The sequence below is a fragment of the Piliocolobus tephrosceles genome, chromosome 9, assembly GCF_002776525.5.
Source record: "Piliocolobus tephrosceles isolate RC106 chromosome 9, ASM277652v3, whole genome shotgun sequence".
NCBI classification, from domain to species: domain Eukaryota; kingdom Metazoa; phylum Chordata; class Mammalia; order Primates; family Cercopithecidae; genus Piliocolobus; species Piliocolobus tephrosceles.
The window spans coordinates 69,201,535-69,215,925 of NC_045442.1; the positions used below are offsets into that span (position 1 = coordinate 69,201,535).

General features: G+C 39.0%; 1 protein-coding gene across 2 annotated transcripts in view; it reads left to right on the top strand.

Annotated features, from left to right (window-relative positions):
- Positions 1–14,391, top strand: part of MCU (mitochondrial calcium uniporter) — a 216,814-nt gene that overhangs the window by 164,744 nt on the left and 37,679 nt on the right. The window lies entirely within an intron of this gene.

Here is a 14,391-nt window from a genome sequence, read left to right on the forward strand (position 1 = left end):
AAAAAAAAAAAAAAAAAAAAAAAAAAAAAGACTTCATAGGTTAAATGATCATATATCTTTTATTTTTTATTTTTGAGATGGAGCCTTGGTCTGTTGCCCAGGTGGAGTGCAGTGGCGTGATCTCAGCTCAGTGCAGCCTCCGCTTCCTGGGTTCAAGCAATTCTCCTGCCTCAGCCTCCTGAGCAGCTGGGAACAGGCGAGCACCACCATGCCCAACTAATTTTTATATTTTTTGTAGAGATAGGGTTTCACCGTATTGGCCAGACTGGTCTCGAACACCTGGCCTCACGTGATCCATCCACCTCAGCCTCCCAAGGTGCTAGGATTATAGGTGTGAGCCACTGTGCCCGGCCTCATTTATCTGTTAAAACTAGGGACATAGTTAATGTGACGATCACAGAAGCACCATCTTTTGTGTTTTCCAACCATTGGGTCTTCACATTATGGGTAATGATCAAACACTCCAGCCTCTTGTTGTATCAGAGCCTAGACAGAAGGAATTCAAAGTCTGAGACCTCCTACTCTTGCTTGTCTTTTTCCCTACTTAGGTATAGGACTACAATACTCTTCTTTGATGTGGGAAGGGATAAACAGATGCTTGGAGGCCACATGCAATCCTTTGTAAAGGTCTATGATGCTATAAACTGGTGACAGGATCCAAACCTTTGTTGTTTTTATGGTAGCGGAGGGAGATGTGTTTACAACTCTTACTGCCATTTCTCTTACCCAGTATTGTGCATTTACAGTTTAGGTTGCTTAGTTTAGGGGTTGACTGTTAGATATGTTTCCTCTGTGTAAAGTTGAGTTTGATAGAGCTCTGATTTCAACCTTAGAAACATTTATTCATAAGCACAACAACCGCTGAAAGAGCATCCTGCAAATTTACAAGGGTGCCTAAAACTAAAAAAGCCCAGAAAATGAATCATGAAAACACTAGAATCCCCAACGTTTAGTCAGTATAATTTTTGCAGTGTTATCAGAATCACCTCCCAAAGCTGTTACGTGAATTTATAGACAGTGTGCTCATATTTGCCAAATCTTCTAAATTTGGAAGAAAAATCCATTGTGATTACTCGTTTGTAATATGGAAAGGTTAAAAAGGGGAAAATAGACCAAAATCAAAATAAGGAAAATATTAGCTGGCTCTCTGTTTCCAGTCTCTTAAAGACAAAAAACTAATAAATTAGTACCAATTAATGTATAAATTAAAAAACAGTACTTAGCACTGTGTTGTGGCCAGAAAGGTAGCTGTGTTGCCCCCAGTCAAGAGTCAGTATGTACCCAGATAGCAGTACTTTCTACGTGGCCATGAGCCAGAGGACCATAATGCCACCTGGCTATGCTACCTATTCCTTGCCCTCCTTAAGCTCCTTCAATGCAGTGGGTGGGTATCTCTCTTGCTCCTGACACTGCTTGGTCCATTAAATAGCCAAATGGTGACTGTCCACATCTATGCCAGCACCACTCCCAGGTTCTGACTTACTCCATTACCACTGCAGGGTGCCATCATTAGATAGTTTGAATAAAAAGAATTTCTCTCACTGTAAAGAAAAGAAAAGAAAAGGTTTATATTGCTGAATCCACTCAGCTTTTGCTGAACTATTTCATTCAAAAATTTCTAGTCTTTATGATATTGTTTAAAATTATCATATATTCAATATCCACCTATGTCAATATATATTCATAAAGAATATCAACCAAGTCACATGTTATACTACAGCAGGAAGGTCAAGTGCCATTGGCAGTTATGATATTTAGTGGCAATTAACTTGAACTAATAAATTCATATTGGAATTGATATTAATTTTGCTACTTATTACCATTACTATTATCCTGTTATATATACCTATATATAGGCTGTGTTATATATACCTACATTCTATCCATATGGAGATATTTCAGTAATTTAACAATGGTACAGTTATACTGGGGTATCTGGTCAAGTGTTATCAGAGGACATAAATGGTTGCCAGTATGAGGGTTTGAAGGCAATATTATTTTTACAAAAGCTAAAAGGATACCAACTTAAGAAAAAAAAGAGTGTCTCCCCAAATTCCAACCAACACTATTTATCCTTCTTAAGAAAACAAATTCATATTACTTATCAAGAAATAAAAGCACAAAATTATTTGATTTAATGTAGCTTGATGTCCTTATTGTACATCTTTCTAATTTTGTACTTTTTTTTTTTTTTTTTTGAGACAGAGTCTCACTCAGTCACCCAGGCTAGAGTGCAGTGGCGTGATCTCTGCTCACTGCAAGCTCCGCCTCCTGGGTTCACGCCATTCTCCTGCCTCAGCCTCCCAAGTAGCTGGGACTACAGGCGCCTGCCACCACACCCGGCTAATTTTTTACATTTTTAGTAGAGACATGGTTTCACCGTGTTAGCCAGGATGGTCTCGATCTCCAGACCTCATGATCCGCCTGCCTTGGCCTCCCAGAGTGCTGGGATCATGAGCCACCTGGCCTAATTTTGTACTTCTAAGTTAATTTTACCTTAGGTCAGTATAGCTTGTGAGAAAACTGCTTAATCCACAGCTACTCCAGTAAGTAGAGTTTGGTCACCAGTAACAGAAATTTCTACCATCACTCCCTGCTCTTTGTTGTGACTGCTGGTCATCTTCAGTATTAAATGAGGGCTTCACCCTCAGTTTTTACAAGTGGAAAGTCTAAAATATCATGTCCTGTAATTATGGTATTTATATACTTAGTAAATATACCTATATATACTACTTTTCAGTAGTTGTTAATTATGTTAGTTGACAAATCTGGTTATGACGGTAACAACTGATAACAAAATACGTAGATTATCTTAAATGCTTACCTCTCTAACAAAGCAATCTAACAGGTTCTAGATTTTTTTTCTTTTTGGTATCGTAAATACTTATGAGGATCTATTGAAAGCTCTAGACCCGTTCTGTAGAAGAATTTATATAAACATAGGAAATTTTGCATACAATGTTATAGTGATACAGAGTCCCCTAGACCAAACCGTGGAGCAAACACATACCCATACTGACCCCCATGTTCCCTTTTATGAGAGGCATTCTGCTTAAAGGTTAGGAGTACAAGCTTTGAAGTCAAGCAGACCTAGGTTTATATCCCAGTTCTACCACTTAACCTCCTTATAACCCCCGGTAAGTGATAAGTCAAAGCCTGTTTCCTCATCCGTGAAATGTAGATAGTAATAGTTAACACCTCCAACAGAAAAATGTAGAAATAGTACTTATTCTGTAAGGAGTGGTTGTGGTAGTGTTAAAGACCTCAAATCTAAAACACATGGTCTTGGACTTATTTTAATTTCTCTGTGCCTCAGATCCTCAACTGTAAAATGACTAATAGTAAAATTTTTATGGTTATATGGTTCATACTTACTTGAAGTCTTTAAAGCCTTCAGGGGTTTCCCTTCATGTTAGTGGAAGTTACAGTGATGTGGATAATTCTGCTGTAGACAGTTTGTATAATTTATCATCCAACTCAGAACACTTTTGAGAATGAAAGGAGATGCCTGATACTTTTTTTTTTTGAGACCAAGTCTCGCTCTGTCACCAGGCTGGAGTGCAGTGGTGCAATCTCAGCTCACTGCAACCTCCGCCTCCCGGGTTCAAGTGATTCTCCTGCCTCAGCCTCCCGAGTAGCTGGGACTACAGGCGCCCACCACCACGCCTGGCTAATTTTTTTTTTTTTTTTTGAATGTGGAGACGGGGTTTCACTGTGTTGGCCAGGATGGTCTCGATCTCTTGACCTTGTGATCCACCCGCCTCAGCCTACCAAAGTGTTGGGATTACAGACGTGAGCCACCACACCTGGCTGCCTGATACTTTTTAATAGTGTAGACCAGGACCTATCTTCACTCTAGCTATTGGGAAAGTGTGAAAAGTGAGCTAGACAAACAGCAAGAAAAATAGCCTTATCTAGCTGCTTTTTTTTTTTTAATCCAGAAATGTAACCCTACTCAAATTGCCTTATATTAAGAATTGCTAGGGCCTGGCATGTTGGCTCATGCCTGTAATCCCAGCACTTTGGGAGGCCAAGGTGGGAGGATCTCTTGAGTTCAGGAGTTCAAGACCAGCCTGGGCAACATAGACCTCATCTCTATCAAAAAATACGAAAATTAGCTGGGCGTGGTGGCATGTGCCTGTGGTCCCAGCTACTTGGGAGGCTGGGGTGGGAGGATTGCTTGAGCCCAGGAGGTCAAGGCTGCAACGAGGTGGGAAATCAAGTCGACAGTGAGCTAGGGTCCGCTACCGCACCGCTCCCTCCTGAACGACAGTCAGACCTTGTCTCACAAAAAAAAAAAAGTGAGAATCGCTAGAGAGTTGTTAGGTTTATCTTGTACTTAACAAAAGATATAAGATTTCCCTACAAAAATTGTTTGTGGGCAAATAATTTTAATAATGAAAATGTCTGAAAATTCCTGTTTAATAATAAACAATCATCTGTTTAGTCAACCCAAGTAACAGATAATATATAAATTCTAAACCTAAGGTCTGTGAGTGGTTTTGGGAACCAGATATATGCTCCAGCTTTTTTTTGTTTTTGTTTTCTGTCCTGTTGCTTTTTAAAGAAGCTTTATTGAGCTGTATTTCACATACCATAAAATTTACCCATCATTGTACAACTGTCACAACAAACCATCTTTTTTTTTTTTTTTTTTTTTTTGAGATGGAGTCTCGCTCCATCACCCAGGCTGGAGTGCAGTGGTGCGGTTTGGACTCACTACAACCTCACCCTCCCGGTTCAAACGATTCTTGTGTCTCAGCCTCCCTAGCAGCTGGGATTACAAGCATGCACCACCATGCCCGAATGATCTTTGTATTTTTAGGAGAGAGGGGGTTTGGCCAGCCAGGCTGGTCTCGAACTCCTGACCTCAGGTGATCTACCCACCTCAGTCTCTCGAAGTGCTGGGATTACAGGCATGAGCCACCATGCCCAGCCACAACAATCCATTTTCGAACTGCTTGATTGTTTGTCAGTTGATAGTGTAGCAAAAATTTTTTTTAAAGTTCCCCAGTTCTAATCTTCACTCACACCCTCAACCCCAGGTAACCACCAATTTGCTTTCTGTTTCTGTAGTTAAACCTTTTTCAAAAATGTCATATAAATGGACTCATACAATATGTAGTCTTTTGCATCTAGCTTTTACACAGCGCAATGCTTTCAAGGCTTATCCATGTTGTAGTGTGTATTTGTAGTTCTTTATTTTTATTGCTGGGTAGTATTCCAGTATATAGAAATATCACATTTTGTTTATTCATTCACCAAATGAGGGACATTAGAATTGTTTTCCATTTTGAACTATTAAAAATAATGCTGCTGCCAACATTTGCCTGTAAATCTTTGTATGGACATGTTTTCATTCTTCTTGGATAGATACTTATGAATGGAATGATTGGGTTATACTGTAGGTGTATGCTTAATTTTTTAAGAAACTGCGAACTGTTTTCCAAAGTGACTGTACCATTTTGCATTCCCACCAGCAGTTCATTGGTGTGACAGTCTCCCTACATCCTCCCCAACCTTGGTACAGTCAATCTTGATTATAGACACTCTAATGGATGTACAGTATTACTTCATTGTGGTTTTAATTTGGATTTCACTGATAATTAATGATATTGAACATCTTTTCATGTGCTTATTAACCATTCAGGTATTTTATTTAGTAAAGTGTCTATTCAAAGGACCTTTTAAAAACATTTGACTATCTTCTTATTATTGAGTTGTAAGAGTTCTTTATATAGTCTAGAGTTTTTCTTGTTAGTTTTTAAAATAGTTTTGAGAGAAAGGGGACAAATGTTATTAATGACTTTTTGTCAAGTCATGTTAGTAACTGTTGTACACAGTTGGAAATTCTGTGTCATTATTGTATTGAGGGCACATACATACCCAACCACTATACCCCACCACTATATATCTTTCATTCCAGCTTTAAAAGACTTGACAACAAAAAAGAAATGAAGCATTGAAGCTACTTAATCACCAAAAATTATGGGGCACACAGAGCCCAAGTATTTTAATGTGGCAGAGTTCTCAGCAACTTAAATACAAAGTTGTGAAAACAGAAGCACCTTATTTTTTTTTATTTTAAAAATATATCCAACAGTTCAGATTTTTTTTTTTTTTTGTAAGTAGTTTACAGTTTGAAACTTTACCAAAATGTGGATGCACTTGTTTCATCACAGAACTCTTTCCTTGAAGGATTCTTCAAGATTGACTTTTATATTACCAAGAAAAGAAGCCACATGAAATTGGAAAGACCTTTAAGCTTAATGTGCTGACAGTGAACTACTTCGCTTGGAGCAGAAGCAAATTTATGTCAGATTTCAGGTGATGCCATCCACTTCAGGATTGTCATCATTTTTTCCAATATTTTGAAGTGAATTTTGAGGGAATTGGAAACTAACTCATTTTCCTCCAGAATGCAGCTTGGTGAAAAAACTGATATTGCTCAAAGCAGTTAGTTCCTAGTTTTTGTCTGTTAACATGAATGTTGACACAATTAAAGAAAAATTCCTAATATCCAGGTCTCTTGTGGAAATTACAAAGGCTGTTAATATTAATGGCTACCAGCGTCTCTGACAGACTGTTAAATTTCTTTGCCAAAATAAGTACCAGAAAAAAAATTTTATTTTTTTTTTGAGATGGAGTTTTGCTCTTGTCGCCAGGCTGGAGTGCAGTGGCACTCAGCTCACTGCACCCTCCTCCTCCTGGGTTCAAGTGATTCTCCTGCCTCAGCCTCCTGAGTAGCCGGGATTACAGGTGCCTGCCACCATGCCCAGCTAATTTTTGTATTTTTATTAGAGACAGGGTTTTACCATGTTGGCCAGGCTGTTGTCAAACGCCTGACCTCAGGTGATCCACCCGCCTCGGCCTCCCGAAGTTCTGGGATTACAGGCATGAGCCACTGCGCCTGGCCCAAAAAAAAATTTTGACTCTAATGAAGATCTTAGTATTCTGCACAGATGGCACATCTTCCAAACTTAGCAATGTGCATACTTATACTGCCTCAGAGGAGAAAGCAGCTCCACCCATTGTAATAATGCATTGCTTTTCTTTCTTTCACTGGCACATACTGGCTTTGAAGGCTCTTCCAACAGGCCTAAAAATTTTGCCTGCTACCACAGAAGTAATCAATTTCATAAGAACAAGTTTTTATCAAAAAAAGTTTAAAAATTTAAAATTCTCCTTTGCGTGATTAAATTTTTGGCAGGAGTTTTGCTTTTTGAGAGAAAAGAAAGATTAGTACAGGAGGAGTTTATTTGTGGCTTGATTTACTTGGGGATATTTGGGGCTTTATGAATGAGTAATCTACTTCAAGACCTTATAGTTGTTGTTATGGATTTGGCAGAAAAATCATAAACTCTTAGCCAAACTATTGCTCTGAGTAAGGTAAAGCCAGGAGTTTGAGACCAGCCTAGGCAACATGGTGAAACCGTCTCTACTAAAAATACAAAAAATTAGCTGGGCGTGGTGGTGCACACCTGCAGTCCTATAGTCCTGTAGAAATGGACAACCATGTGAATTTTCTACTCCTTGAAGTATCTCTGTAGGCTAGTCATGAATGAAAAGTTTTGTCAGTTTCTCCGTAGGCATATAGGAAAACCGCAGAGATCTTAAAGATTACCTCCACACAGAAAACCTCACAATTGAAACTTGGATTTATAATCTTTTCACTTTTCATATTGTATTGAGTAGTGATACGAAATCAATTCTCAGACAATTCTTAGTTTCCTTGCACAAACCTAACCTAGCATCATTTCGCAAAGTGAGCTGTGATTCTGTTTGTTACCATATACCTTTCTCGGAATTTTCGGTACCACTTTTCATCAAAATAGAAAGTGCACAACCTTTTGGATATCAAAGATAATATTCAGTTTACCATGTTCCAAAACTAGGGCAGTATGTGACTTCTTTAGTCAAGCCAAACAGTAGCAGCCTATAATTTACATGTTCTTTCCTCTTGAATTAACTTTTATTTTCCGTTTAATTTGTATATTTTATTTCTTTTTAAAAACCAGGAAATGGCCATTAATTTTGGTTCAAAAATGAGGGAAATAATCCTTCAGGTTTTGTAAACATTGATTTTTAAAATAGGGCAATACAAAGAAAATCATATTTTCTTCATATTACATATAAAATAAAGTAATTATATAAAATAAAATTTTATAAATTATAAATAAATATAATTATAAAATAATTGTAAATAAATACAATAATTTATTTTATAAATTATATCTAAAATTTTTATGTACAAACTGGATTTTTTCAGGAAATAGGGTTGAGGAAGAAGTTCATCCATAGCTTTATCAAATTCTCAAAGAGGTTAATTAACCAAAAATACTAAAAAACAGACTATTTTTTTAGAGCAGTTTTAGGTTCACATCCCAAATGTGAGAAGGGTACAGAAATATCCTATATATTCCCTGCCACCAAATCCTTGCATAGCCTCCCCCGTGATGAATATCTCCCCATGAGAGGAGTACATTTGTTATAATTGATGAGCCTGCACTGACACATCATTACAACCCCAAGTCCATTAATTTTCGTTAGGGTTCACACTTGGTGTTTTATATCCTATGGGTTTTGGGCAAATGTATATATGATGTGTATCCACCATTATAGTATCACACAGAGGAGTTTCACCGCCCTAAAAATCCTCTGTGCTCTACCTATTCATATCTCCCTTTTCCCTAACTCCTGCTAGGCAGGTACCAGTCTTTTACTGTCCCCATAGTTTTGCCTTTTCCAGAATGTCTTACAGTTGGAATCATACAGTATGTAGCCTTTTCTGATTGACATCTTTTACTTGGTAAGATACATTTAAGTTTTCTCTATGTCTTTTCATGGCTTGATAGCTCATTTCTTTTTAGCACTGAATAATAGTCTGTTATCTGTACCACAATTTGTCCACTTGCCTACTGAAGGACATCTTGGTTGCTTCCAAGTTTTGGCAATTATGAATAAAGCTACTACAAACATCTGTGTGCAAGTTTTTATATGGGCATTTTTCAGCTCTTTTGGGTAAATACAGAGAATCGTGGTTGGTAGCAGTATGTTTATTTTTGTAAGAAAACACCAAACTGTCTACCAAAGTGGTTGTACTATTTTGTATTCCCAACAGTAATGAATGAGAGTTCCTTTATTTTATTTTATTTTATTTTATTTTTATTTTTTTTATTTTTATTTATTTATTTATTTTTTTGAGACGGAGTCTTGCTCTGCCGCCCGGGCTGGAGTACAGTGGCCGGATCTCAGCTCACTGCAAGCTCCGCCTCCCGGGTTTCCGCCATTCTCCTGCCTCAGCCTCCGGAGTAGCTGGGACTACAGGCGCCCGCCACCTCGCCCGGCTAGTTTTTTTGTATTTTTAGTAGAGACGGGGTTTCACCGTGTTAGCCAGGATGGTCTCGATCTCCTGACCTTGTGATCCGCCCGTCTCGGCCTCCCAAAGTGCTGGGATTACAGGCTTGAGCCACCGCGCCCGGCCCGAATGAGAGTTCCTATTGCTTCACATCCTTGCCAGCATTTGATGTTTAACTTACTCTTTTGCCTTGTTAAACTCACTGGAAGCAGTCATTTTACTTCTCTTGACATTTAAAGAAAATTTTAATTATTTTACATAGTAGATTTTTCTGAAATTATTGTGAAGCAAACACATTCTGTATACATATTAATTATAGATACTCTGTCAGATGCAGCAGCTCATGCCTGTAATCCTAGCACTTTGGGAGGCCAGAGCAGGTTGATCACCCCAGCTCAGGAGATTGAGACCAGCCTAGGCAACTTGGTAAAACCGTCTCTACCAAAAATACAAAAAATTAGGCTGGGCGTGGTGGCTCATGCCTGTAATCTCAGTACTTTATGGGGCCAAGGTGGGCGGATCACCTTAGGTCAGGAGTTCGAGACCAACCTGGCCAACATGGCAAAACCCCATCTCTACTAAAAATATAAAAATTAGCTGATCATGGTGGTGGGCACCTGTAATCCCAGTTACTTGGGAGGCTGAGGCGGAAGAATCGCTTGAACCCGGGAGGCAGAGGTTGCAGTGAGCCAAGAGTGCGCCACTGTTGCCTGGGCAACAGAGCAAGACTCCATCTCCAAGAAAATGTAAAAAAATAGAAATACAAAAAATTAGCTGGGCATGGAGGCATACATCTGTAGTTCTAGCTACTCAGGAGACTGAGGCAGGAGGATCTCTTAAACCTGGATGGTTAAGGCTGCAGTGAGCCCTGATCATGCCACTGCATTCTAGCCTAGGTGACAAGAGTGTGACTCTGTCTCAGAATAGATATTCTGAGGATGTTTTTGCGATAATGTATAAGGAAGCTCCTTATTGTCACCAAAGTAGATAGATATTTAGTTTATTCTGTTAAAATGACAATCTTATATTTTGTCTAACATATAATTTAACAAAGCATATAGACTTTTGGAATTATCCTTAGGAATATAGAAGTGATTGTTAAATTACTTGAGGGCATCTAGGCATAAAACTACTAAAAATAAAATGTAAGACATTTATTGAGAATAATAAACTTTATTGAAGGACATAAGATAGGAATAAATGCAGTGTAATACCATCTTAATAGATATGAAGACAACAATTGTAAATTGTCTATTTTCCTTAAATGAATTTATAAATTCAATGCAATGCTAATCAAAACCCCAGTGGGAGCTGATGAACTTACTTAAAAATTCACATGAAAGAGTAAAGCTATATAAAAGACTAAGATAAATTTGGAATAGGAAAACACGGGGACATGTGGTACCTAAGCACATACTAAGACATATTTCTAAAACTGTAATAATCAAAACAATGAAGTATTGGTACAGGAAAGATTGTTGGATCAGATTAGAGAAAGCTTACATATATAGAAATCTGACATGTGATTGATTAGCATTGTAAAGCCAAGGAGAAAGGGCAGACTATTAATAAATGGTGCTATTACAATCAACTTCTCAACATCACAAAAATAAATAAGTTCCAGATGAATTAAGGAGTAAAATGTGAAACACAAGGCTCTAAAAGGAAATAAAAATTTACATCAGAAACTAAAAACATTGACTAGTGCTACTTTCTCTTAGCCTTATTTTGATTTATAATGGGGGAAATAATCTGGTTTTTCAATATACAAATTATGGTATACAGTCATGCATGTACTGAATAACAACGTTTCAGTCAACAATGGGCCACATATATGATGTTGGTCCCAAAAGAGTATAATACTGTATTTTTACTGCACCTTTTCTATGTTCAGAAATGTTTAGATATACAAATACCACTGTGTTATAGTTGCTGACAGTATTCAGCACAGTAACATGTTATACAGGTTTGTAGCCTAAGAGCAATACCTAGATACCTACTAGATGTGTGGTAGACTATACCATCTAGGTTTTGTAAATGTTATCTATGATGTTCACACAGTGACAGAATCACCTAATGATGCATTTCTCAGAATGTATCCCTGTCGTTAAGCAATGTATTCATAGAATGAAATTCTATATAGGAGTTGTTTTTTTTTTTTTTAATTTACCACTTCCTTATATATAGGAGTTTAAGTGAATGTTTCCAGAAATATGATTCAATTTAGATAAACCTCAAAGCAATGATTATCATAAAAGACAAGTTTTAGAGGGTTGTAAACACCGTGATCCTTTATATATAGGAGTCTCCCCTCCACCCCTTTTTCCATGGCTTCACTTTCCATAGTTTCAATTACCCACGGGCAACTGCAGTCTGAAAATATTAAATGGAAAATTCCAGAAATAAACAGTAAGTTTTTGTTTTGTTTTGTTTTGTTTTGTTTTGTTTGAGACAGAGTCTTGCTCTGTCACAGGCTGGAGTGCAGTGGTGCAATATCATCTCACTGCAACCTCTCCCTCCCAGGTTCAAGCAATTATCCTGCCTCAGGCTCCCGCGTAGCTGGGATTACAGGTGCCTGCCACCACACCCAGCTAATATTTGTATTTTCAGTAGAGTCAGGGTTTTACCATGTTGGCCAGGTTGGTCTCAAACTCCTGACCTCAAGTGATCTGCCTGCATCAGCCTCCCAAAGTGCTGGGATTACAGGTGTGAGCCACTGCGCCCAGCCCAATTAATAAGTTTTAAATTGAATGCTGTTCTGAGTAGTGTGATGAAATTTTGTGCTATCCTGCTCGATCCCACCTGAGATGTGAATCATCCCTTTGCTCAGCATATCGATGCTTTATATGCTACTCGCCCATTAGTCACTTAGTAGCTGTTTCAGTTATCGGATTGACTGTTGTTGTACTGCAGCACTTGTGGTCGAGTCACCCTTATTTTACTTAATACTAACCCCCATGTACAAGAGTAGTGATGCTGGCAAATTGTTTTAATTGTTCTAATTTTTTCTTAGTTCTTTCTGTTAATCTCTTATTGTGCCTAATTTATAAATTAAACTTAAAAATTTTTTTTCTTCTTTTTTGAAAATGAAAATGTTTGACTGGACTGGGAAGGCTCCCCCCACCCCTCAAAGCCAGAGCTAACAAAATTGTTCCCTTTAGGGTTCAGATGGAGGGAACCAGGATAGGGACTGGGAAGAAACCAGGAAGCAATGAAGGGAAGGAGTGGAAAGGAATAATCCAAATGGAGAGGAATAAAGCCTCCAAAACTCTTCTACCTAAAAGTAGGAGATCTTAGATCCAGGGGAACTTCCTCCCAGTGTGGCCCGGGAGACAGCTGAACTTTAGATGTCAGTGTATCCATTTCCATTTTTATTGAGACGAAGTCTTGCCCTGTCGCCCAGGCTGGAGCGCAGTGGTGCAAACTTGGTTCACTGCAACCTCCGCCTCCCGGGTTCAAGTGATTCTCCTGCCTTGGCCTCCCAAGTAACTGGGACTTCAGGCACATGTCACCATGCTGGGCTAATTTTTTGTACTTTTTCACTAGAGACAGAGTTTCGCCATGTTGGCCAGGGTGATCTAGAACTCCTGACCTCAAGTGATTCGCCCGACTTGGCCTCCCAAAGTGCTGGGATTACAGGCATGAGCCACCGTGCCTGGCCTGTATATTGATTTCTGATCATGTAGACAAGTTTACTTTTGGTCAAGAATGTACCACTTCTCCGCATGGGCTTCTCCATAGGGCTGCAGGATTGTCCTCATGATATGATGACTGGCTTCCCCTAGAGCAAGTGTACAAGAGACCAAAGCAGAAGCTGTAAAGTCTATTACGACATAGTCTTGGAACTTACAGTCATCACTTCAGCTGTATCATATTGGTTCTGCAGACCAGCCCTGATTTGATGTGGATGACACTACTCAGGGCATGAATATAGACAGTTCCTGACTTCTGATGGTTCAACTTACGGTTTTTTGACTTTATGATGGATTTGTTGGAGTATTAAATGCATTTTTTGACTTACAGTGGGTTTATGCAGAGGTAAGTCAAGAGGCATCTATACTATCTTAGTCCATTTCTTTGCTGCTATATCAATTGCAAACTGAGTAATTTATGAAGAAAAGATTGATTTGGCTTACAGTTCTGGGAAGTCCAAGATCGAGGAGTCCATCTAGCGAGGGTCTTCTTGCTGCGTTGTAACATCGCAGAAGGCATCATATTGTGGGGAAGTGTGCACAGGAGACAGAGAGGGGAAACTGAGTTGAACTCACCTTTTTTGTTTTATCAGGAACCCACTCCCCCAGTAATTAACCCACTCCTATGATAATGGCAAAAATCCAGTTACAGGGGCAGAGCCTTCATGACCTAATCATCTCTTAAAGGTCCTGCCTCTCAACACTGTTACAATGGCAATTAAATTTCAAGGTGAGTTTTGGAGGAGACATTCAAACCCTAGCAAATACTTACAGGCAAGGATTATAGAGAGCCTTCTTGAAGGCTGGCTATCACAGTACTAAATATTGTGTATTGAGATATATATTTGTGCGTGTGTGTGTGTGTGTGTATAAATGGATGGAAATGGTAAACACCAACTACCAACTTCAGGAGAGTGACTTCATTTGGAAAAAGATCACCCTGCTTCAATGTGGAAAACTGAACTGGAGCAAGGCTAGAATGAAGGACTCCAATTACAGTGCAGCTGATAGAATAAAAAGACAGTGGTGGCCTGGACTAAAATGGTGGTAGTGTAGAGAGTATCAGAGGGCTTAGAGATGTTTAAAAAATAGAATGAAAGGGCCGGGTGTGGTGGCTCACACCTGTAATCCCAGCACTTTGGGAGGCTGAGGCAGGTGGATCACGAGATCAGGTGTTCGAGACCAGCCTGGCCAACATAGTGAAACCACGTCTCTACTAAAAATACAAAAAATTAGCCAGGCATGGTGGCAGGCACCTGTAATCCCAGCTACTCGGGAGGCTGAGGCAGGAGAATCGCTTGAGCCTGGGAGGTGGAGGTTGCCGTGAGCCGAGATTGCGCC